The sequence below is a fragment of the Cuculus canorus genome, chromosome 15 (assembly GCF_017976375.1).
Source record: "Cuculus canorus isolate bCucCan1 chromosome 15, bCucCan1.pri, whole genome shotgun sequence".
Taxonomy (NCBI): Eukaryota; Metazoa; Chordata; class Aves; order Cuculiformes; family Cuculidae; genus Cuculus; species Cuculus canorus.
The window spans coordinates 13,992,462-14,016,923 of record NC_071415.1 but is presented as its reverse complement, the minus strand read 5'-3'; the positions used below and the strand labels follow the sequence as shown (position 1 = coordinate 14,016,923).

Sequence of the window (24,462 nt, the reverse complement as noted above, 5' to 3'; positions counted from 1 at the left end):
CCCTCAGCCTTGATATCTCCTACGTATGTCCACCTCTGAGTCTCCTGACCTAAATCTTCTTTAAGCACCATATTTCATTCTACCACACTACCGCACATAGGGAAAATTTACTCCTTTGCAGTGGTTTCACTGAAAGGACAGAGCCCCATGTGGAATTACAGAAAAAAGGATTCTGTAAACAAAATTCTTAAAAAAACATGAGGCCCAGCCTGAAGCTTACTGTAGCCCATACGAATCAGAAGCAACTTAGTAAGCTGGTGAATTTAAATGGACAGAAGTTAGAGCAGAGAAGAAAGCAGACCTTTTAGCCTTAAAAAAAATATATATATATCAGTATGTGTGTGCAGATTTACCCAAAGGCACTAAGGAGGAGGTATAGTCCCCCGTTAGTGCCACCAGCTGCCACACGCTCTCGTTTCATATGGTGACAGTCATATGGCCTCGAGGTACCTTCTCTCCCCCACCAAGACAGAGCTGCATCTGCCATTAGCAAGTTTGAAATCTGATTTTGGACTCTGGTTTGCCCTGCAAGCTTCTGCATGCCGTTTGGCAGGGCTTTACGTCATTATACACAATTAATCTGTAGCCTTCTCCCTTTGGATTGGGAAGAACAAGCTACAACTGTACTCAGCACAAACCCTCACTGGGCTGCAGCTTTTATCCTACATCTGGATCTGCTCACTGAGGAAGCCAAGCACTGTAAATACATTTTAAAAACACCAAGACTTGTAAACACTGCAAGAAACGATTACTGTCTCTAAGTGATCAAGAAGAAATACACCCTTCCATAAATGTGAACCATCTGACCCCCAAAAAGAACAAATGAGGCCAAGAAACTCCTATTGCTTACAGTTGGCTTAATACTAACCGCGCTACACAGAGACCTGATGCCATGCGGGTTACAATGAGTGTTACTGAGTGTTGGCCCCTCTTATAGATCTAAGACATGGATGATCCCTTCATATTTTTCATCAGCTGGAACCTGTATGGGTCTAAATACTGTAGTCAGTAACTATACTAGAGGCTTCTTGGTACACGGCTACATAGGAATGATTAATCTAATTAATTTCTGGGTCATTATAGGGATCAAATCTGGTGTTGTGGCTCATCAAGATAGCTTGTTTTTTCCCAATGCACTTGGTCATTATTAGCTTATAGTCAATAATCCACATCACACAACCATAGTCAATAGATGAAAAAGAAATTTGAAGAAAGAAAAGGATGGATTTTGATCTCACTTAGATCAATAATTTCCCAGAAATTGGTGGAATTCCCTGATGTAAAATCAATGTAAGCAAGTTCAAAATTGAGTTGTTTTGCTTTGTCAAGAAGATAACATGGAGAGCTTGGACTGAGCCTTTAAAGAGAGACATTTATAGATTAAATTTTATTTGCAATATCTTGCTCTCCAGAGATTTTCTCTCCATTTATAACCTTGAAATATCTGTATTCAGGAGGGGAATAGAAGGCTTTTACACATCTGCCTGAAAAGAACCTTTAATAGTACTTCAGGTCAATCATCATTCGCAAAAATATTTACCCTTCCTCCTTGCCTAAGTAGAGTAACTCACGCTTCATTTAAAAACAGTATTTTCATTTAGGACACACCACTGGAGGTGTCTGATATTTATTCCCTGTGGTTTTAGCATTAACCTAATGTGTAGCCTAGCCCAAACGTCACCCGTGTGGATGTGAATATCCTCAATGAAGCAGCCCCATCACCCCACGTATTTTGTGCAAATGCCTTAGCATCGCAGGGGGCACTTTTAGCACTGTTAGTATCAGAATACCCCACCCTGGGGTATAACAAATACCAGCATGACAGAGCTGGTGGCAGCCTTTAGAAACCCCTTGAGACAAAAGCTGTTGAAGAATATATAGAGAGACCAAGTCCATACAGTAGGTGCTTCCAGACTGTAGGCTGAAATACATACTCAGGTAAAGTCAGATTTTTTGCTAGTGGTCCTTTGTAAAAGCTCCAAGATAGTTTTAGATTACTAATTGGCAAATATTGAAGCACATTTCACATAGGATTCCACATAGTAAGTAAATGTATGCTCTGTTGAGTTCAATAAGTAGCTTGTGTAGCATCATTCACTACAGCAAACAGCATGTTGTAAATTAGTAGTTATATGCAGTAACTCTCAGACTATCCACGAGCAAACGTTCACCCCCTTACACATCCAAGTTAACAAGTTACTGAAAACTCATCTTTCAAGTCCACACAGGACAGGAGAATGGTGAAACCGTCTTTCACCTTCAGGGTTTGAATTTGTGTTTGACCACTCAATCAAAGAAGGTGTGTGTGAGTAATACCATCTCCCCCTTGAGAATGTAATAAAACCTATGAATGTTACAAAACAGTGGAGCTCACCCTGAAGTAACAATCTGCTTCTCCTTAAAATTTCAAAGGAAGCTTTTGGCAAAAGAATAAGATGGTGTGCTGATTACAGTCTCCAAGAGCTCAGTGCACCTCTGTGTTCATGGTATCTGTGCGCCGACTCGGAGACTGGGATCTTCAAAGAGTATGAGCAGGGGTTACTGCAGGGTTACCCTCAGTGGGAAGCTGGGGGCACTCAGTTATTTCACAATAATTGCCCGTTTCTAGCTGCTACAGCATTTTGTCTGGTAAAAAAGTTCAATTCTTAACTGAAGTATTGCTCATTTCCAAGTAACTGGTAACGAGCAGCTCTTGGGGTAGTTGAAGATCTGCAACTTCAGCACCTCATTCACTGCAGTAACTTTCTCAGCTCCTTGTTCTGTAAGAAAGTTACAGATTTGTAATCATGGGTAACTCCTAAGGGTGCTCCTCTGAGCCAAAACGGTCATCTCCTTTTGTTATCAACTATTGCATTCACTTACAATTTAACCCCAGAAGACAGAAACACCAAGAAAAGTCACTCCACTAAGGTTTGGTTTTAGTGGGGATTTTTTTTTTTTCACTGCACAATATTACATCTTTGCCTGCAGTAGTTCATTTTGGAGTTGTGACATTTGGCAGGCCCCCAGGAGCCCCAAGCGTTCACTAACAGCATAAGCCAAACGCTAATCAAGGGTTCAGACTGTGGCTCTCTGAACCCACCCCTTCAGGCTAAACCTTCGCAAAGAGGTGGAAATGTGAGAGCTTAAAAGAGATGCAGATAGAAACTTCACACGCATTCTGCCCACTCAACTGAATACCTGACCCCATTCCTATTTCAACTTCTCTTCGGTTAATGGACACTTTTTAAAGAATGTCAACTATTAGGATGAGAAACACTGTGAGGATGGAGGAAAGATCGTGACTAACACCACAGATTTGTTTACAAATTATCTGTAAAAATACTGAAGTATTGTTACAAACCTCTAAGGCCTTCAGGCAATTCAATCTCCAACACCATTTATAGACTTTTTTTGCTGCAGCTACTCAAAAGATTATAGCGAGAGCAAGATGTGATGACAAATTTTGCTCTGCAAACACTTGTGGTGGGATTCTTTGCCTCTGCCTTTCACCATCTGAGGAAGGTGAAGTTATTGCTGCTGTGAATTTTGTGCAGTTGAGGATGCAACAGAAAGGTTAAGTGAGTCGCGTTTTGAAGGTGGAGATAAAAGTTCAGGCCAAGGCACAATAAGCACTTTTTATCACACATTTCAGAGTACCAATCAGTGCGTGAAACCAATCTCTGTCATAAGGCAGAACAATAACTTTGTTGCCTCGCAGGTGTATCTGTTAGTGATGTGGTGCATATCTATGCTTCCAAAACATCACGTGAAATGGTGTTATACACATTTTAGCATTTTGCTTGTTCTCCTTCCCTCTAAGAGAATAATTATGGTCTTACCTCCTCTCATTCATTAAAGCAAAACTTGTTCTCAGCACAATGAAGAGTATTCCCTACTGGGTACACTTAGTCTTGCGCTAAGACCTTGTCAATTCTGTTTCAGCCTAAAGCAAAATTTTCTGGCAGGGTTTATAAGCTTTTCAATATAAAGAGATTATAAAGGAAATAGCAATTTTGCCTTAACCCTAAGAGCCTGCCTGCCCCACAATGAGACATTCGGCACCTTACCAGACTAGCACTCGTGCCCCTGGGCAGTATGAAGTGACCACTTTCCTGTGTGACAGCCAAACCTCATGACTGGTCACAAATCTGTGGTGCACTGCTCCACTGATTTGTTTTTATAGGAGAATAATGAATTCACAGTGGCTGACACTGTTGTATTTCCACCTCATCACCGACATCTTGTCTGACTTACATCATAACCCACAAATCATGTATCTTTTTTGGCTGCTGATGCTCTCTATTCCCTCTTCCTTAGTATAATACTCATTATAATCTGTTCTCTTATACTAAGGCCAAGACTCCCGCTGTGTTTCCAGGTAATGTATTCTTTTACAGAGTGATTCCTTGGGGAAGAGAGAGGAAAGAGAAGGAAAAGATTTGAGGAAAAACATCCAAGTTTAATGATTTCCAAGTCTCTGAAAGGCTTCCAGAACTCCTTGGTGTCTGGAGGTCTTTCTCCGCATGATGAAAGCATTGGACTCTTGTATTGTTTGCTTTATTTTGCAATATTTTATGATTCTCATATATTCCGAGTTGTGCTGATTTGTGACTAGTTTTTCAACACTACCCTAGGAGGAATTTTCTCTGAAAACACAGGAAAAAAAAACAATGCCCAGAAGTGAGATCCTGGAAATGAGCAACTGCCATCAGACGATGGATTCCTTTGTTTAACCAGTTCTTGCAGAATACCACAGCATCTGATCACCTCCCCAAATTATAAAGTGAACATAAAAGCATCATTCTCCCCCTCCCTCCACTTCCCATTTACCTCCTGCATCAGCTCTGCAGGCTGTTACACAGTGAGGAAGAGCCACAGTCCTCCCCAGTCAGGAAGGTAGGATCTGTGATTAAAGATGTAACCATGGATGCAAAACATCAGCTCAATTCCATCCTCCAAAACATTTTCAGGAGTGAATTGCCTAGTACAGAGCATCTAAAGTCCCCTGATTTGCAATGAAAACAATAGAAGTTATAGAATTAAATCTTGTTAGGAAACAAGACTCCAGCCTCTACCTCAGATGCAAACTGTGAAATGAGGATATTGGCATCTCCCCAGCTTACAGGCAATAATTGATCCTATATCATATAGGTATAGAAAGCATTCATATTCTGAGTCCATAGAAGCTGTAGAAATATTGAAGAATGATGACTTCATTTACTTGCTCTGGGCTTATTCTTGATTTCCAGAAATATGAGACCAATTTCTCACCATTGATATTTGAAAACACCTACACAAAACCAGGGATTCCTTGAGCACTAGAGTTCAGGGACATAATTTCCTATGGGTTTGCCTCTCTCTGCTAGGAGTCCCTCTGTATCCTCTAATAAGCAATGAATTCATGATGCAGCCATTATTTTAACTGGGCACTAATAGGATTTCTCTTCTTTAGCCAGCTGCCTTCGTTCATGAAAGGTGTTGAACTTATTCTCCCTACTTGTCTGTCTAACTGGCCACCAAGGCTCATTTCCACTAAGAAATTGCCTTCACTAATTTAAAACATTCATATCTTCAGCTGCTGTAGCAGAAAGGGTATAAAGCCTAATACAATTAGTTTCAAGCCAGCTTTACTGACATTGGAAATAAATTACACTCTGCTTTCAGTTCTGATCTCCCAAAAGGCTTTCAGCATTTTAAATTCCGTTTGTATATCATCCCTGAAACAACACTGACAAAAAATCAGCATAAGTTAAGTGAGAATCAGTTAATGGAAATTTAATCTATATCACTTAATTTTGTTTATCAAAAATCTTGGCTTCACTATGCAGCATAAGGGGTAGAGAGAGATTATTCTCTTTACAGCCGGTAGCAGTACTCCTGATGCTCTAGTGTAACTGAAAGCAAGTCTGAAAACATATCCATATCTACGGAAGGTGAGAAAAAAATCCTGGTTTCAACTTTGTAGTTGAATGTATAGGGCAATAATTCCACCATGAATTTTTTTCTGGAGCCAGAAAGTATGATTCCTCCAGCTTAGAAGGGTGCTTTCAAGTCCCATGTTGTTCCATAAAAGAAAATAAAAGCAGCAAGAGCTAATTTTCATTGGAATTGGCTTGACTGGCTTCATGAAGGCTTGTAATAAAGAATCACCAACTTTGAAACATGGATACAAGCCCAATTTTGAACAACAAGCTTCTGGTGCAGTCTACATTTTTCATCCATTCTTTTGCTTCAAAAGCAAATGAACCTTTTTTTGGTGTATGTATAAAACAATGTCTTTCAGAAAGCTTTCACATTAGGTGTCATTTTTATGAAGCTGAGTTTCTTATTCTTGGCTACTTGCACTAAAGCTGCAGTTCTTATGAGCACATTTTAATGTATCAATTTATATTCAGAACAAAGAACCTCAGGTTATCCCATCATCAGAAATCCTTCTGAGCTTGATTTTTTACTGTTTCCATCATGTAGGATTATAGTTTCCATAGAAAAATAAAACAAGCTTTTTCTTTATTTTTTTCTTTTTTTTTTCCCCCCCTTCCACAGTTTATTTTTGGAATAGTAAATACTTGTGGGTAGGTTTCTTTAAAATAAAACAAATGAGCATTTGTTGTATATTATAAATTGGAATGGAATGTGCCTTTTCCCACAAATGTATTAACCTGCTAGCCAGATGTGCAGTCTGGCACACTGACTGAATGCTAGTTCTCTCATGTAAAGACCCACAAGACAGTTTGAGTCTGATCTGTGTTATCTAGTAGGGCAAAATTCTTGCAATATCAACCAGTACCAGATAAGGGTTCCTTTCCTCCACGTTTTCTTTCAGAGCATTGAGAAAATCCTATAAACTCTAAATGATTTATGTGAAAGTATTGAAGTGCCTATTAAAGATACTCAAGTAGGGAAATTTTCACCAGCATGAGGGAGCCAAAAAAGAATTATCTGTTTCTTCTCACCGATAGTCAGACATCTGGTTCTTATTCACAAGACAATGAGATGACTTATCAGCATTGTACCTTTTGCCAGAATGTGTTTATCAAGGCAACATAAGTATATAACTCGCAAGGAATTTTTTTCCCCCTAATGAAAAACTGCAAGAAGACAATTCCTCCACCTCCAGAAATGATATATTCTTTGGAAAAAAACACTTACATGTAAAATATTTACTCGGCTCTTCTATGCACAAATTCTTATTAAAGGAGAGTAGCTCCGTGCGTCTCGTGGTCCTTGCAGGATTAGGGGTTTATGTGGTATTTTTGAATTTTCATTTACACAAACACCTGTGAAGGAACATCCTCCAAGCATTTTGCTTCATTTAGGCCCTTAACCTCAAGAGAGGAAAGGGGAGCAAAGACAGAATTTACACCAAGATAGAAAAGAGCTACATTTTATAAACTCTTCTATCAACTGAATTTTGTTTGTCTTTTTGTTGCCTCTTTTACTATAATTCCTTTCCTCAGCAAGTTCTTTAGGCAGTACCTTCAGATTTTAAGCTATTCAGGTGTAATGAGCGCTCCACAGGCTGCTCCATCTCTTTCATGGAGTCTTGCCATGACTCAGAGTGAAGAGGTGAGAATAGCCCTGGGATTCAATCCAGTTGTGTATTTTACACCAGACAATGCTGGAAAGATTTCATCCTGAGACTACACTTCTCACTCACTATGGTCAGTAAGAATACATGCCGTATTTGTGGGAAAAAAACAACACATTATACAGGAAGATAGAGTCCAGAAAAAGATTCCTAAACCCCACCCATAACCCATTTTAACCCAACTCTTAAGTAAAACTACACAAAGGTACCCAAGATCCTTGGATTCATTTACCAGAAGACGTTTGCTTTAGTTGTTTTCAAATCCCAGGGCTTGCTCTCTTTGCTGTGTCTCACTCAGTCTTTTAGTCACTTGAACTGAGACAGTTTGCAAGAAGCTTCTTGAATGATGCCACCTAGAAAAATCCATGTGCTGTCTTGATGCAGTTTATTAGGAATGTATTAGTCACTGATAGCAGAAACAGATACTCAGCGTTCAATCCAAACATAGGACACTGCAGGGGGGAGCAATAGATGTTAAGTATTTGTAATTCTGGGGAAATGAAAAAGGAGAAAAGTTGGGCTTTTGGCTTCTATCCGCTACTTTCCCTCACTTTAAACTTTTGCCCAGGCTTCTCTGTATCTCTGCATATTGTATCAGCCCTAGGTTTATAGCATTCTTTTCATTATTAACCTACAGAAGAATTACTGAAAGACTCGGGTGTGTTACGTATCACAAACCCTCACAGGGCTGCTATGGTAATAGGTTGGACAGCCGCATTCGTTTTTTAATGCCCTGGGGCATGGACTGGTACTTCAGAGAGATTAAATAAGTTGTTCTGAACTAAGGCACTTGAAGCTCAATATAATTACATTTCTCCCTGCAGAGGTGATGACAAGACTGAACTGTATTTTGGGCTTCGCATTCAGTGACATCCACTATTCTGGGAAAAAAAACCCAAAGTCAACTTGACTGTTTATCCTCATTTAGGATTACAGGAGGCATTTAGGATCCTGTGCAAGATGATGTATTTCTTCAGCTGCCAGTGAGGCAAATGGGAGTCTAGGATGCTCAGGTTCTCAGTTCAGTTAAATGGATTTCTGCCTAGACACAGCCACTGGACTGCGATATCTGCTCCCGTGGGAGCGCTAATGGCTATGGTTGCTTTGCAATTAAGAAAAAGCTCCTGAAAATAGCCAGGCTGCACCAGGATAAAATGCTAGAACCACCCATTTCCAGCGATGTTCATCAGAGATGCTCAGGAAGAGTGACTAAAAACCAGAACCCTTATAGACCTGCCTTTCCCAGATACACCCTCCCTGCTGCTATCCAGAGTATCCAGAGCTTTATTTCTGCTCTATAAAGGTGAAGTTATTCTCTTAAACTTCCAGTCTGTTCTCTATTCAAGGGAAAACACGATCTCCCTGCAGGCAAAGGACAGAGTTGTTCTCCGTTTTTATTAGTCCCTCTAAGCTGCACTGCACATTTGAATCTTGTCCCATGCACTCAAATATCAGTCCCTCATACCAGCAGCACAGATAAATAATCTCTCCAGCCTTCCAAGAAGAGAAAGGGAATGAAGGACAAAATTGTCCCTACATTTGTCTTTCGCATGCTGAAATTTACTCCAAATTTATTAATGTCTGCATAAAATCATAAGCATTCTTTATAAAGTCTAACTCTCCAGACAAGACTGAAATTAATTTGATAGATTCTTCTTGACTCTCACTTATTAGGTGAGTGCAGAAAATGTTGATAAACATGAAAGACCTTGACACTGCAATCTGAAAATTGCCCTCATAATAAATTAAAGATTTTTTTACAGAATAATTTCTCACTGAACATTTTGCCCTGCTCCTTCTTCAAAAGAGTGTTTTTGTATACGTTTCCAGCTCCCTTACTTTCTCACAGTTACAAGAATTTTTATGCAACTGAGCTGTGTATTTTGAAATATTGTTTTCACCAAATAGTTCTAACAGCAAATATTAAGCAGAAATGCGGGCACTAATGTTCTACACCACTTCAAGACTTCACAGTGTGCAACAGTTTGGTTCAGATGTTCATAAAGATATTCTAATTAAAAATCCCAGTGGCTTTTCTTTCTAAGATGACTATCATTAACATGATAAGGTTTTATGTCTGAGAGAGAAACTGCAAATAGGTATTGAAAAGAGAAAGAATGAAAAAAATGTCTGTGCTGCAAGGACATTTACACATGAAAACTAGGTCAGAAATCACTTACAAAGACTTCAGCTATCAGAAGTACTGTGTTTTCAGCTAAAAAATGGGGTTTATCAAACTTTAATTTTGATGATCTGATTGGAAATCTGACATTGTAACCTGCATACAGTATCCTTCTGGTCTCCCATTTCCATGTAAATGAGAAGAGAATTTTAGCCCACTGAGAGTAATGAGAGTTTGCCTTAATAAGCAATAAAAGTATGGGTCTAACACGAGAGATCTGATGGGGGAAAAGCAATATCTTTCTGGACATAAGTATGAAGTGTTGTCACTAATGTAACCCTGATGTATGCTTTCCTGAATTTGAAACTCTAGAACCAGATTGTACTGTGTAGCCACACATCTTTAATAATATTCCAAGATCCTGTAAGTGGAAATTATTTTTTTTTCCTCTCTCTTTATATCATCCTTGGTGACAGCGTTCATATGTCTCAAACGTAAGATTATTTTACAGACTCTATTTTGTCTTGCTATAAATATTTACATTTTCTCATAGCACTGGGGTTTTTTTTGGTGTCAGTCACACTGTCTCTGTCTCACTGTTGGTCACATACTTTCATTGCTCTTTAAACTGTACAACATTTTCACAGGTAAGCTGAAAGTGAAAAAATTCCCCTTTTGCTAGCGTCAAGAGCACAAGTTAGTTTGCTTAAAAAATAATAATCTTGAAGATTTTAGCAGTTAATAAATTGCTATTTTGCTTTGGAGAAACTAAACATGTTGCTTTCTCTGAGAGAGCATCAGAAGATCAGTGTCACCTTTAATTACCACGAACCAAAGATCTATTGACTTAAAATTACATCACTAACCACTGAAGACCTGGTCTCTAAAGTGCTGTGAAAATCAAGTTTTCTTGGAAATGCGTGAACTTACAAGCTAAATAGGGAAAATATGATCCTTCACTGCCTTTACCGCACAGTCTATTCACAAGGCACTCAGAATTATGGCAACCCATGGTCTTCATGGCTGGTTTAGAAGCTGAAAAACACACTCCAAGCAAAAAAAAATCTTAAACTTCCAACTTGGTCATATCTCAGCGAGTTTCTCTACGTCTTCAATACTTTTCTCCACAGTAAGGCCTCATGCTATTATGCTTTTGTCTCGTGGCATTTTAGCACAACCACTTTATACCAAATTGAAAAGCCTATGTAGACAGAAGTTCAACCTGTGTATATATATAATGTATGGGAAAGTTATTCTTTCTCCAGGCTGTGCAGTCTTCAAAGTGGCTGAACTACTTTAGTTCAAGTTGCCAGAAATAGCCTTTTCAGGCACATAGAGAACTAATAAAATGGTAGGTGAAGTTTTGAACAATGGCAGCAGAGGACTGGCTTTTTTTTTTTCCTGTGCTTGTGCTCACACAGATTAACCAGTTTGCTATACTGAGATGGGATCCCAAACCCCACATCATGTTCTTTGCTCCGGTAGTTCTTTTAAATCCACAGAAGTAGTCAGAGACAATATAGAAAAATGAGTCTGGTGACTTCTTGTAGGTGGGTGATTAACTGCTCTGAGATTGCAGTCATGATTACAGAGCTTTCATCTCAGGTGACGCTAATTAGGTTTTTCATTCTTCTCCATGCATACGTATTATCAGAGCAAATCCACTGCAACAGCCCTGGGAAGCTACATGCAACTCTCCTCTTATGATCGCCAACCAAACAGCCTTAAAATCTACCAAACAAATGCTTGATTTATTGAAATAAGGCACTGTCAGTTTATGTAGTGTCTAACGCCCAAGGCCTCTCCTTAGGACAGTTTGCTGGTTGGGTTTAGGAATAACTTTATCAGTCTCCTAGGTTAAAGCTATGCCAGCCCATCCTGCAGCCACTCCTCCAACTGCAGAGCAGACAGACAGACAGCAAACATCTCATGAGGATGCAACCCAGGCAGAGCAAACACAGACACTTTTCTTATCAGTGTCTGGGTGAAGTTCAGAAGCTATATATGAGAAGGCAAATCCAGAAGCCATAGGAGACATCCACTTCTCCCTGCTCCATTGAAGCTGAAGAGGAGCTGGGGTTGGTTTCAAAGGGATCCGGAGAAGGAGAGGATTAATGCCATGTAGGCTGGGATCCGCTAGTCTCAAAATATTTGGGTGGTAACTCCAACTCCAACTTGCAAATACAGTCAGAGGGAGCTGCAGAGGAATCATATGCCTTTATGGGGACTGAGACAGACTGTTCTCTGCCTGTGCACCTAGAGGTCTGGAGAGCACAGGGAGTTAAACTTGTTATGCTAGTGATGTGGAATCAGGCTGCTAATGCAGGAAAACAAGGAGAGGGGAGGAGGGCAAAGCACAGGAAAACACATGGGAAATTTGAGAGGAAAAAATTAAAATGGGCTATAACTGCTTAGTAAACATTTTTTTCTCACCCTGGGAGAACTCTGCTTTTCTGAATGTATCCTACATCATAATGGCACATGGAACAAATTAAGTTGCAACCATGACCTACATTAAGATCAGAAAAAGACTGTTCTAGCTAAAACAAAGTTGTGAGCTGATGTCAAAATACTGAGCTGTTGTTTTCAGACAGCCTTTAGGATGATCCCCTGCAGCAAAAAGGGTTCAATGTATTCAACTGCAGAGCATGTCTGCTAATAGCTTTCAAGCATTTAAATTCTCAAATCCCTGGGAAGCATGGCTATCCCTCAGTCGGTAGCCTCATTGCATCTAATGGGACAAGAATAAACAAGAGCAAAACCAAGGAATTGCAGGGGTGGAAACAACAATTCCCAGAAACATCCAATAGATGTGAAATATCTGGAGCCCCCAGCATAACCACATCAAGCTTGTGAGATGTACACGTACTCGGCATATGTGTACTAGTTTTGAAATAGCTTTAGCACTTTTGGTTCATATCCAAAGTTGGAAAAAGCCAGTACAGTCACTTCTGCAGAAGAGATAAAGCAATAATTAAGTAGCCTGTGCACGTGAACAAGGGATGCACACAAAGTTTGCTGATAGAATGGGTGGATCCTATTTTTAAAGCCATATTTTGTGCAACCTAAAGCTGCAAACCCAAGCAGAGACAGGTCTCCACCAGGACATTTGGTCCCAAGCACAGGAGCAATCACCTCCCCTCTGGCTGGTTTTAGTCTCGGAATGTTTTCAGCAGCCTGACACTTGTGTTCACTTACATTCCCCATGTCCCAAATTCAACCTACAGCTTACATGCAGAAATTAGCCTCTTGTGAAAAGATTTGCCGTAACAAAAAGCTCCAGTATATTCTCCCTGTCACTCAATTCTCTGAGACTGTTCAAGTGGATATACTAACTCAGAAGAAAACAACCCTTGCCAATGAACTTAAAATATCAAGTCACAATTAGAAGTCTGCTGTTGACAATATATGACGCAGAAAAGTCTGACAAAGACTGAAGGAGTGCCACAAAATGTCATCAGACATTATCAACTGCTGTTGGGCCTAGAGCTTTCCTGTGGAAGCCTGCCAACGAGGCAAGAATATGATGTCTGCAACTCAGTGGCAAGTAGCCTCAGACAGTTTAAGAGACACAGAGTTGTCGTGTATAAGTCTCTGAAGGCTGGTGAAAAACAACAAGTGAAAGCAAAGGAGGCAGCAGCAGGAAGAGAACTCTGGAGGCAAATGTTAGAGCATCACCAAACCATATGCAATCCTGCAAAGCAAATTGCCCTAAATTACCTCTCACTTACATTGGTTCATTAAGAATTTGATAGAGCTCTACTAGCATCACTGGAAGCCTGTTCAGAGAGCTAAGTGGACTCCGGATCGGGCTCTAGGACTGGAAAATATATTAGGTCATAAAGTACACTATTACATATTTTATAAGAGAACAGCTATCGATGTCTGCTCCACCCAGAGAACATACAAAAAAAACTCAGCTGGAAATAAGAACAGTTGTGCGGATCTCAGCCTCTCTTTTTCCAGCTACTCCTGAGCTCATGTTAGAAAGACATTTCTATGGCTCCCTGTCTGTAGGAGGAATCTTGAAACACTAAGAAAACAATTATGTTCAGTGACATATGTGAGTAAAATAACTATAGCATAAATAAGATATGCTTGACATTATTGTCAGTTATTTGAGCTAACCTCTGGGTATGCAAATGTAGATGAGATGTGTTCGCAGGCATCCTGAAGAAGTGTTGCTTATATCACATCTTTTTAGCCAAGTTTTTGGTATTTACTAACCAGATATAAAACTATCTTATGAATACAGTCCAAGTCAGAACATCCTTTGCTTATATATAAGATTCTACTTTTAAAAACAACAGGGAACAGGGATACGTAGTGGATAGAGGTATTGCTAATGAGACTACTACTTATTCACAAGTCAGAGATTTTTAGACCTATACTAAATTACCTGCCTCTTGGGTAAAATTCTTCACTGTCACACAGCTGATTTTGATCACACATTCTGTGCTAGATTCATTTGCAAGTCTACCACAATGTCTTCTGCACTTCCAAGGGGGAAAAAGAGATACATTAATCCATAGATGGATGGATCCATGGGGGAATCCGAACAATTTTGCATTTAATTTCTTTGCTATCATGTCTAGGAGTTGGACCCAAAATGTGTTCTATCATCATTATTTTCTTTCTCCTTTAGCCATGCAAACTAGAATATGTTTTATTATGTCATATGACTTAGAAGAACACAAATTGCTAACTATAAAGACATTATAAAACATCAGTAGAAGAGAGATGGTTTGTAGCACAACATGGTTGCAGACCAACCACACTCAATGGAGCTCTAGCAATAGTGTCCAAAAAAGCAGGAATCAACATCAGATGACAGAGTAATGTGCATCATTTGGTAATTTGGGGCACTGGAGGCATTTTAATCCAGCCAAATGCAAAGTTTCACAGCTATCAATGAGGAACATAGGACGTAGTTGCAGCAAGGAGGAAGCCATGTGAATTGGGACAGAGTTAAGCAACTGAATACACGCCCTCGTTCTATGGGGGGGAAAAAGGCAAATAAGTAAATATGACTTAAAATGACACACTACAAGAAGAGAACCGGGAGAAGAAGGAATTTACCTTTTCTCACAGTGCCAATAAAACTACTCTGGTCTAGCATTCACGTTGTTTAAGGCTGCTGCGGTGAGGAGAAAAAGAATCTAAAATCTTAGAAAAAAGTTTTCCATATTATTTATGGAATTCAAGCAGTTTAACCAGCAAGACAATGTACAGGTGACTTGATTACAGTGTGTTTGTACACACTAAAGAAGAAAATAATGGGTATCAAAGGATCCTTTCATCTAATGGAGCAAAGCATGACAAGAAGGTCAGAAACATGAAGCTGTACAATTTAAAGTGAGTACAATTTTAAGAGCACATTTGAAGAGGGAAACTCAAACTTCTAGCAGAAAATACTGAGGAAGTGGTGGATTCTGCAGTTCTCAACATACACAAACCAAAATTAGATATTAGTTGCTTTTGTGGAAAAAAAAAAGTAACCAAATAAAAGTTTTAAGGCTAAATATAGGGGTACCTGCTCTTCATCAAGAAAAATGTTAAACAGCCTAAGGGTCCTTTCTGGCCTTAAAACCAAAGTATTCTCTGAAGAAATAGAGACTGCTTTTTCTTTAAAAAAAAAAAAGAATATCGCATGATGACTTCTGGTTTTCAGCCAGTTGAAAACATGCTTTAAATTTTTCAGAGTTTTGACTGGCTTTCACATTCTGCCTCGAGTTTAAGCAGATTAGCACTAGTATTGATAAAACATATTTCCCACCAAGAAGGAGATTGTTCAGTCAATTGCCTTTGGCATTCATATATTTTTATATCTTTATGACTGGATTTACAAAGTGCTGGGTTCCTCTCAGCATTTCTTGGTGAAACCCATAACACTTTGTCATTGAAACATCCAAATAATTTTGTCTTATATTTTCCTCACCTGTATTTAATATTTTGTGAGTAATCAATGAAGGGAATTAACCTGATGTATGAAGAGGAGACTTTTTCCCCCTACCTTTACAGCCAGAAAGAGTTACATCAGTGGTATCTACCAAAGCTTTTAATTTCTGTAGTACATGACAGGATCGTATTCATTTCGAGTAGTTTCCCTCTGCAGCTTTGTATGTCGTATTTTTTGCATCTCTCCATTGTTATACGATACATTACTTTAATAGATGAGTGGATCTGCACATGGATTTGTGCAGATTTGGGGGCTGGATCCAAAAATGCATGAGAAAAAAAAAGGAGAATTTTAATTGACCTAATGAAATGGGACCTGCAGGACCAGTTTTTCCCAGCATTGCTTACGGTAGCTTTTAGTCCTTCCTATTATTTTCCCCTCATGACTGGAATGCTGCTGCAGGCTGAGGCACTGATGCACATGGTCTGAACAGCCTAACATAGCTCACACCCACAGAGGAAAAAACCTAAAGAAACATCCTTCCGTCTGCCCAGAAACGTCAAGGCTGTGTTTTTTTTGGTGATACTGTTGAATGCGATTTGGTTTATGTCAGTGGGGAATTCCATTCTGGGAAAACAAAGGATGAAGTGGTTATTTCCTAATAAAAAGCATACCCTCTGCTGCGACCTACAGGCCACGGCCAGTATGTTTCTGACAAGAAATACCTTTTTTTTTTTGCAAGAGATTTTTTTCACTCAGTTTTCCTCTTAGTTGTCTACTGATTATTAATGGAGCTATTCCCACTCAATATCAATTAAATGGGAATTAGGTGTGCTCTCTTTCTAAAACTCTTCCCTAACAAATATCAACATTATCTCCATCCATCTCCCGCTTGTGCAAGGTATTTACACCTACTCGTTTTATCTTTCTAGCACTATATGCACGAAGCAAAGAAAAACCTAAACCAAACCTCAAAAACCCACATCCTGCTCCATGCATTTGCTTAAGGTATATTTGAAACAAGTACAATGTAGAATGACAACCAGAGCTGCACACTTCATATCAACCTTACTCCAAAGGAAGTGTAGAACTCAGGTCCAAATTATACCCAAAGTGACTGTTTGAAGTAACTATGAGCATCTACACTACATTTTCCATGTAGTACCAGCTCTGAGGAGATAGTGTTAAAAAGCTAACCCTATATTTCAAGTCCTTTACTACAGACACATGAAGAAGTACCAACAATGCTTAGAAACATCATGTCCACCCCCACAGGGAGACCAAAACCACTTGGTTTTGCTAACAATAGTCAAGACTCATCCCACTTTCCTGCTCAAAGTGTCAGTTGTGATAAGGTGAAAAGATCAGTCTGGGACCCCAAGGAATAAGAGACAGACTGTATGGCAGATAGTGGTCTGACTCACCATCCGTTCCTCCCTTCACATTGTTCTCCTGTTGGAGGATGGCTGCAACCATCAAATTACTAAGTAAAAACCAAAGTGGCTGATTACACTCCACAAAGTAAAAAATAACCATATCACCTAGAAAATGGTACAGATATGACATGGAAGCTGTGGGTTTCTGGTCTTTCAACACTTGTTTGTCACTTGCATATCCTTTGTGCTTTCAAATATATCACTTTGTACATGAACGCTTAGTGTGCTGTCAGTGATTTGCTTGAATCATACACATCTCCAAATAAATACATGGCCCAGCACCTAATGGTAAGCTTAGAAACCAGAAGCAGTTTGTAAATCATTCACAGATCAACCAGGGAACAGAGCCTTGGAAAGTACTATTTGAACAGCTATAACATACTTAATGTTGCAATGAAATGTTGATACTTGGAAATCAATAGGGTCTGACAGACTAAGTATAAGTCTGCAGTCACTAAAGTGAGTTTAACTAACTTCAGACATATTACCTGGGCTGTATGAAGATGAAAATTGGCATTTTCCTTTAGTAAGGGAAGAAAACAACAATTTCCTACTCTGTGGTCATGTAAAGAATTCACCCCCCAGCTGCTGCACTGCTCTCTTGATGAGAAACTGTTGAGTCTCCCTGACCTAGCGAACACCGATTCTGCTGATTCTCTGAAGGAAGTCAAGACATGCAACATGCCTTCATCTCAGAGGTGGCTGAAGCCCTGAACAACACAGCGTGACAGGACGTGCATCAGAGCTGCAGTGAGCCATGAGTCAGCCTCCTCCAGCCATAAATCTAAGTCATTGCAAAACTCCCTTCCATTTATTCCATCTAATCCTCTCCCCTGATTAATTTTGCAATGGCGTAATTTTAAAAGCACAGTCACACTCTGTAAAGGAGGTACAGGATCTCTTGGGGAGTCTTCGAACAGTTTTGCCAAATCAAGTGATTTTTATCTTATTATTTTTGAGCATTCTTCAGCTTTGGCTGCCAGAAGCATGCAATGACATGAAAAACTCAGCTAGGTCCTCTCAACTTTATTAATAGTAGTTTTCTAGACTTTATGATTGTACCCTAAAGACTTAGCAATCAGAACGCAAAGGAAAAAAGTGGCCAGTTTAGTAATATTAACTGTGATTAAGATTACTGTGTAATTCATGAAAATCTGATTCAAGATATTTCTTATTGAAGTTGGCAGTACTGTTTGCTTTTCATCCTCACTAAACTGCCTCTTATTATTCTAATTTAGCTGTCTAGGTTATTAAAGAAATGGGGAATGCAGTCTCTGTATCTGGAGGCAGAACAACCGCCTGGGTCACTTTATCCAGGTGCTTGCAAAGGACGTGTCAGTACTGGATGTGGAAGAGCACTGTGGAAATAGGAGGCAGAAGAAGGGAAAGTACTGGGTGCTAACTGGATGGGCAAAGAAGAGAAAGAGGAGTTCGCCCTCCCCTAAGGAAATGGCTGTCCTTAAAGCCTCCCAAGGCACAATGGACTCTTTAGCTCCTTCCTCCAGGGTAAGCCAAGATGAGTTGGCAAGAAATAAAGGCACCTCCTGCAAAGCAGGTCTCCATGTGCATGACTAAGTCTGCTTTTCCTCTGGTTTCCACAGGACTGCAACTAGAAAAAGCTCAGAGTCAAGGAAATACTGCTCTTGGGGCAAAGGGGAGTCCGTATTTAATCAGCTCTGATCCCAGAGAAGGGTAAATTATGTATGCTCTTGCATTTCCCCAGCTTCCAAGCTGTGTTTTTCCCTTGGTTTTCCAGATGCCACACAGTGGATGTATCCATAGTGCCACTGCTCTTCAAAACAAAGGCTAGCAAATAAGTGCAGGTTTTAATTCTTTTGTCAAACATTCAGGAAGGGTTTTGATGAAGTCTGCTGTGGCCAAGTCATGCTGCTGACAAGGCCAAAATCTCTGTGTAGTTAATATAGCAGCCAAGCTCCCATAAAGGGGGGATTTGTGAGAGATAACCAGATTTGACTGTGAAGAGGCATGTGACCATTAAAGCTGCTGTGGTTTTTAGGGGTGGGCAGGGGCTTGTGCACGAGTCACCTTTTCCTCTCTAAGAAGAGCTGCTTTGGCACCAGTTAAGCAATGGGGACCGTTGCTCATAAAGGAAGTTCCTCTGCCCACAACATCTTAGCAGAATGTTCTGTGAAGGTCTGTTCACTCACTGAGCTGTACACAGTCACTAGATGGTGGCCACAACACGAATCCTGTTATATTTGGCATCTTTCTGAAAACATTAGGTAGTGAAAGCATTTAATTAACTGATAATTTTAACCTTCAGAACAAACAAAATGAAAAGCAACTGTTTAGCCCTGATGACTTTGGAGAAAACCTCAAAAGCGTATTCCATTCCCTGTACGCATCAAAAGCAAGCGGAAATGTTGCCAGACTGTATTTTGCTTTCAGATACTGTGGTTGTAAAGTCAACCTCCTACTTTTAGAGGACCTGACATCATTTTTGCATGGGAGAAGGCGTTAACAGCTTATCTGGGCATTATCTTTGAGAAAAAAATCATTTAGCAGATATTAGCTATCTCTGGATAGTAATGGGCCAGTGAAGAAAAATGTGTTTTGCTTAAGTATTCATTACCATTGCAAATTTCACTTGCTTTAAAACAACTTGCATATTAAGTAGCAATAATGTAAGCCTCATTAAGGGCTGCCCATATGTCTGGCAGTGGAAGGATACATATCTCTGGTACTATGAAAAAGAGAGGCTTACAACTGTAAGCTGTTCCCAACCTCTTCCACCAGCAATTCCACCCTGCCAAGTTCCCCATCCAGGAGGAGGCTCCCACTTCTGCTACTGGATTGACCTGCGATTATCTCTCCTCTTCTTTATGAATAACTGCTTACATATCTTTCCACCTGTCAAGTGTTACATTACTCTGTAAATGCAAAATAGATTACTGGTATATCCATTGCCAGATCAGACTACTAGCAAAATAAAGTGCTAGTCAAGGAAGATGCGTAAATGTATCAAAATACAGCACTAAGGAAATACATCCCAGTACAAATGGAAAATTATGCTCAGCTGTACTGAGCTTTGCCCCAGGCAGGAGGAGAGAGACTAGGGAAGCTAAGTCTTATAGCCTAATAATATATATAATTACATTATAATACATTATTGGGAGAAGGGTTTTGACAAATTGAACATGTAAATATGCAAGTTTACATTTGTAAATTTGCGAATGTAAATTTGCACACAAAGGTATAGATTAAGTGTGCTGAATATTCTGCAAATGTAGAGATCTGGCTATTTCCAAGTGAAAAATAAAATCAAGATCTGGTGTATTCATAGCCATGCCTAAACCGATAACAGAAGAATTGCACCCAAAACTATAAGATATGTTGTACTTTTCATGCCTCTAAGCAATGAATATTGGTATTTTCTAAAGTCTATAATACGAGCAAACTTTAGTTTCTACTAAGGATGCATTTTTACGAAGTTAGAAGAATAAAAATTCTGACCTTGAAATGCAGCCATACTAATAGTAATAAACTACAAAATACGTATGATCTAGTTTATCATTATGCCTCAGTTAGATGAGATTAACTAATCATGCAGCTTATTTTCCAAACATCTATATGCTGCTGCTATTCGTTTGTTTGTTTGTAGTTCTGGCAGCTAAGCCTTAAAAGGATGAAAAATATGATTAAGGATTTATTTACATTTTCTTTAAATATCAGCAGCATTTTGTTATGAGCAACCCTTTTAATCACCTACCCAATTCTGTGTTCATAATGCTGCCCATAAATTCTGAGCACTGATTTATACCAAGGCATTGCTGGTTTTATGTGGAAGCCTACAGAGACGGATCATACCCACATGAGGGTCAAGAATCAAGGTTCTTATAGACCTCTGGGCATTCAACCAGGTCCTACTGGTATTATTTCAATCATTAGCAATTATAGAAGAACAACAGAGAACTTGCAGCTTCATCTCAATATCTAAAGTCACATTAGATCTACAGTTTTAAAGTCAGTCCTTGGAGAGGCAATGGTGAGCATTCACTTTTACAAGTGGCAGACCTACTCTTGCGAGTGGCTTTTTAGCAGTAGCTCTGAAATCAGCGTACAGAGGAAGCAGCTTTATCCCTAAATTTCAGAGAGGCAAAATAAGCATGAAGTTACGTGTCATGCCTTAGCAGATCCATTAGTTTAACATTGCTAAACGTGGGAATCCTGCTCCCTTTACCACCACTGCTCCTTCCACCCCTCACCTCCCACTCCTGCCTGTGCAGCTCCAGACTCCTCCTTACAAAGCACATCCCTTGGGAGAAACCCCACTGAGCCAATTCTACCCACTAGTCCAGTAGAAGACTATCCGCTTTTTCCACCTGGTTAGCAAGTTTGCATCACTTACCTTAAACCCACGCTTTTGCACCTCCAAAGCTAAACTTATTGAAGAGGACTGCCCTAATATTGTCACATTGTGTGAAATTATTGCCATCAAAAGCCTTGAGCCTGATTTAACTTCACTCGCATAGATGAAGAGGAACCACATCAGCACATAAAATTGAGCTGATACTCAAGGCTTCAACAATCTTGGGTACCCAAGGTACTCCTGCCTTTGTGGGCTGCACACAGGCTACCTGCTCAGCACCTCGGATGATGCCTCCAAGCGAGGAGGGAAAAAAAAAAATCAAAGGCTAAGAACAAAGGCCATTCAGCATCTGTTTCAATCCTATTTTTGCTTTAACCATAGTCCCCCCCAAGAACTAAGAGCTGAGAAGACTTATTATGTCATTCCAGTCAACTGCCTGCCAGAGCAGGAATATGCTTTGTAGTACTTCTTGAGGGCTTTTATCCAGCTTACATTTAAATGATGCAAGTAATGGGGATTTCATGATGGATCAGACTTTGCTGTTCAGAGAAATACCATGACAGCCAGGTTACATCTTCTTTTGCTCACTTTCATGCCATCCCTGCTGACCATGCCCCCTTCCACCAGCCAACGCAACTATACCTGTGCTTTTGAAGCCACTTGCCTGTCCCTGCTGTGCTGTGCTTGGGATGGAGTGAGGGAAAGGTTGATTCATGTGAAATGCAGCATTAAGCACAATTTTATCTGCAAGATATCGGGAATATTTGCTTCTTGAATGCTAGTATAACACACAGCTGTCTTGGGAATGTCCTGAGAGGTTTAAAGCACAGTCTGGTGATCTTAACCTAGGTCCCCTGCCTTGCTAGATGTCTCCAATATCACTATTGACAGTGGAATTATAACCCTCCCTTGAGTTTTCAAGCCTTTCAGGCTTCCTTTAAGCACCCCTCCATTTACAGTCCTCCTGCTCTAACTGACAGCCTTCCAATCTGTCCAAGGGAGCCTTTGTTCCCCTGATCCACTCCACAGAAACGAGGCCCTTTGCAAATTGCAGACCATCCTTTCAATTATATTTCTATAGTAATGCTGGCACATTAGTTCCACTTATCCTTGGTTAATAGTTCAGCTTATATTCAAACAGCTATTAACATAAAATCAACACAGCAATTTTGGATGAATTCTCATATCATTAATCCATTTAAAGTGGATACACAGTTCACACTCCAAATTCACTTAATTATTGACTTAATAACATTTAAAGAGGCCATGGTCTTTGGCTCCATTGGAATGCAATCTTCTTTTCTTTCCACTCTCACACTCCCTACTTTTATAGGTTTTCTGGAGAAGTTAATTTTGCAAGGTTTTGGTAATGTTTGGAAGAACATTGCATCCATGAGAAAACCCCACCTAATTATAGGTTCCATCTCATCAGGAATAACCTTACAGAGCCTATTGGCAAGTTGTTTGCCTCAGCTGAGGGAAAGAAGGGAAATATCTATAACGGGCAACATAAAAGGGACCCCATTTGTCCAAACAAAGTGGTATATATAAGGCTATAAGGGGTACCCCTGAGCATCCTAGCCTGGATCATCCTGGCCAGCATCCTCTCAGTCTCCTGTGTTGCTGTGGGCTGCAGGAGACTTTGTCCTCCTCTGGTGGCAGCCCTGCTGAAGCAGAGATAATTACATCTTACCCTGTATCTGATATAATTAGCTCTCTAGCCCTGGCACAGACAGTGAATGTCATGATAATTTCTAGACACTACACACAAGATTAATAGTTGCATCAAAGTTTTCCATGAAGAAGCTTGTTTTCCTCCATAATTTGATTCAATACTATTTTTCTCATTCTTTCCTCATCCCTCTCTTTTCTCTCCTTGTTGCCGTCCACAGCAAATGATGTTGTTTGTTCTTCAGCTGCTCTTGCAGGGCAAAAAGCAATCGGCAAGCAGGGAGTCTTGCATTTCACTTTGAAAAGCATCAGGTTAGGACTTGTCTGAATCCTCACATAATTTGTACTGCTATAGGAGGTCTTCCTAGAGACTTGTCTTCCTTCAGTGGCTGCACTGTGATTCAGGGGCACAGACATATCTGGGGAGGATCGGAAAAAACATCTGGAAGTTGCAGGGAAGTGTCTGGATGCTTTCTTGAGGGCCTTTCTTGAGGGCCTCTCCATACCAGTGGAGACTAATTGCATTATCTTTTCTACTGGAGAAGGGTCATTAGATCCTATGAGGCTACTCTGCTTCTCCTTGTCTTTCACAGACAAGTAAATGCTTGGAAGATCACATCGATAGACAGGAGCCAAATCTTACTAATGCACTTTTGCCACAAACATCAGCAAGAACAGAATCAGATGTAGAGTGATGCAGGTTATAAACAAATGCTTTCATTTGGTTATTGTAGTAAAGAAAAGAGCACAACATCCCAGGACAGATAAGCATAGTGTGTGGTTTCTTCTCAATTGGGCCTTAGGGCTCTTCCGACATCTTTACCACACTTAACACCCTTCCCTCTTAATTCCAGCACCTGGGAATTGCCAGGTAATGTTTGCTTAGGACTATCTTTAAAAGAACAGGCAAATGCTTGATTAAAAAAAAGATGCAAATTTGCATCTATTTTACTGCTTGCTTTGTTATGGCTCTGAAAAATTGTTGTTCCTATTCGAGATTCCAGACTTATCTTCATCAGTAAAAATAGTCCTTTTTTGTTTAATATTTACTGATGCACCTACTTATTTTATAAGGGCACAATATAATTCTGCTTTTGCTATAAAATGCAATACAAAACAATATTCAAAAGAATCATAAAACTGCCCCGAAACTCTAACGTTATGGAAACATCTCCATTTTTTCCTAAATTTGCCACAAATTTTCTACATATTATGTTTAGTAAACACAGTTCTCATGAACAGCAGCTTCTCTAAACCAGCTCTAGAGCCTTGTTTCAGGCACTATGCAGATCAGCTCTCTCACTGCAAACATTTACTCATTCTTTGGGACTGTGACCCCTTTAGGGGAGTTGAAGTGACTGAACATTTGCCCATCGCTATCTACGCGGGCAGCGATCACGACTCACGGCAGTTTGAAGGGTAAGACGGGACAGA

General features: G+C 39.9%; 1 long non-coding RNA gene across 1 annotated transcript in view; it reads right to left on the bottom strand.

The window, feature by feature from the left end:
• Positions 1-24,462, bottom strand: part of LOC128853694 (uncharacterized) — a 135,572-nt gene that overhangs the window by 110,530 nt on the left and 580 nt on the right. The window lies entirely within an intron of this gene.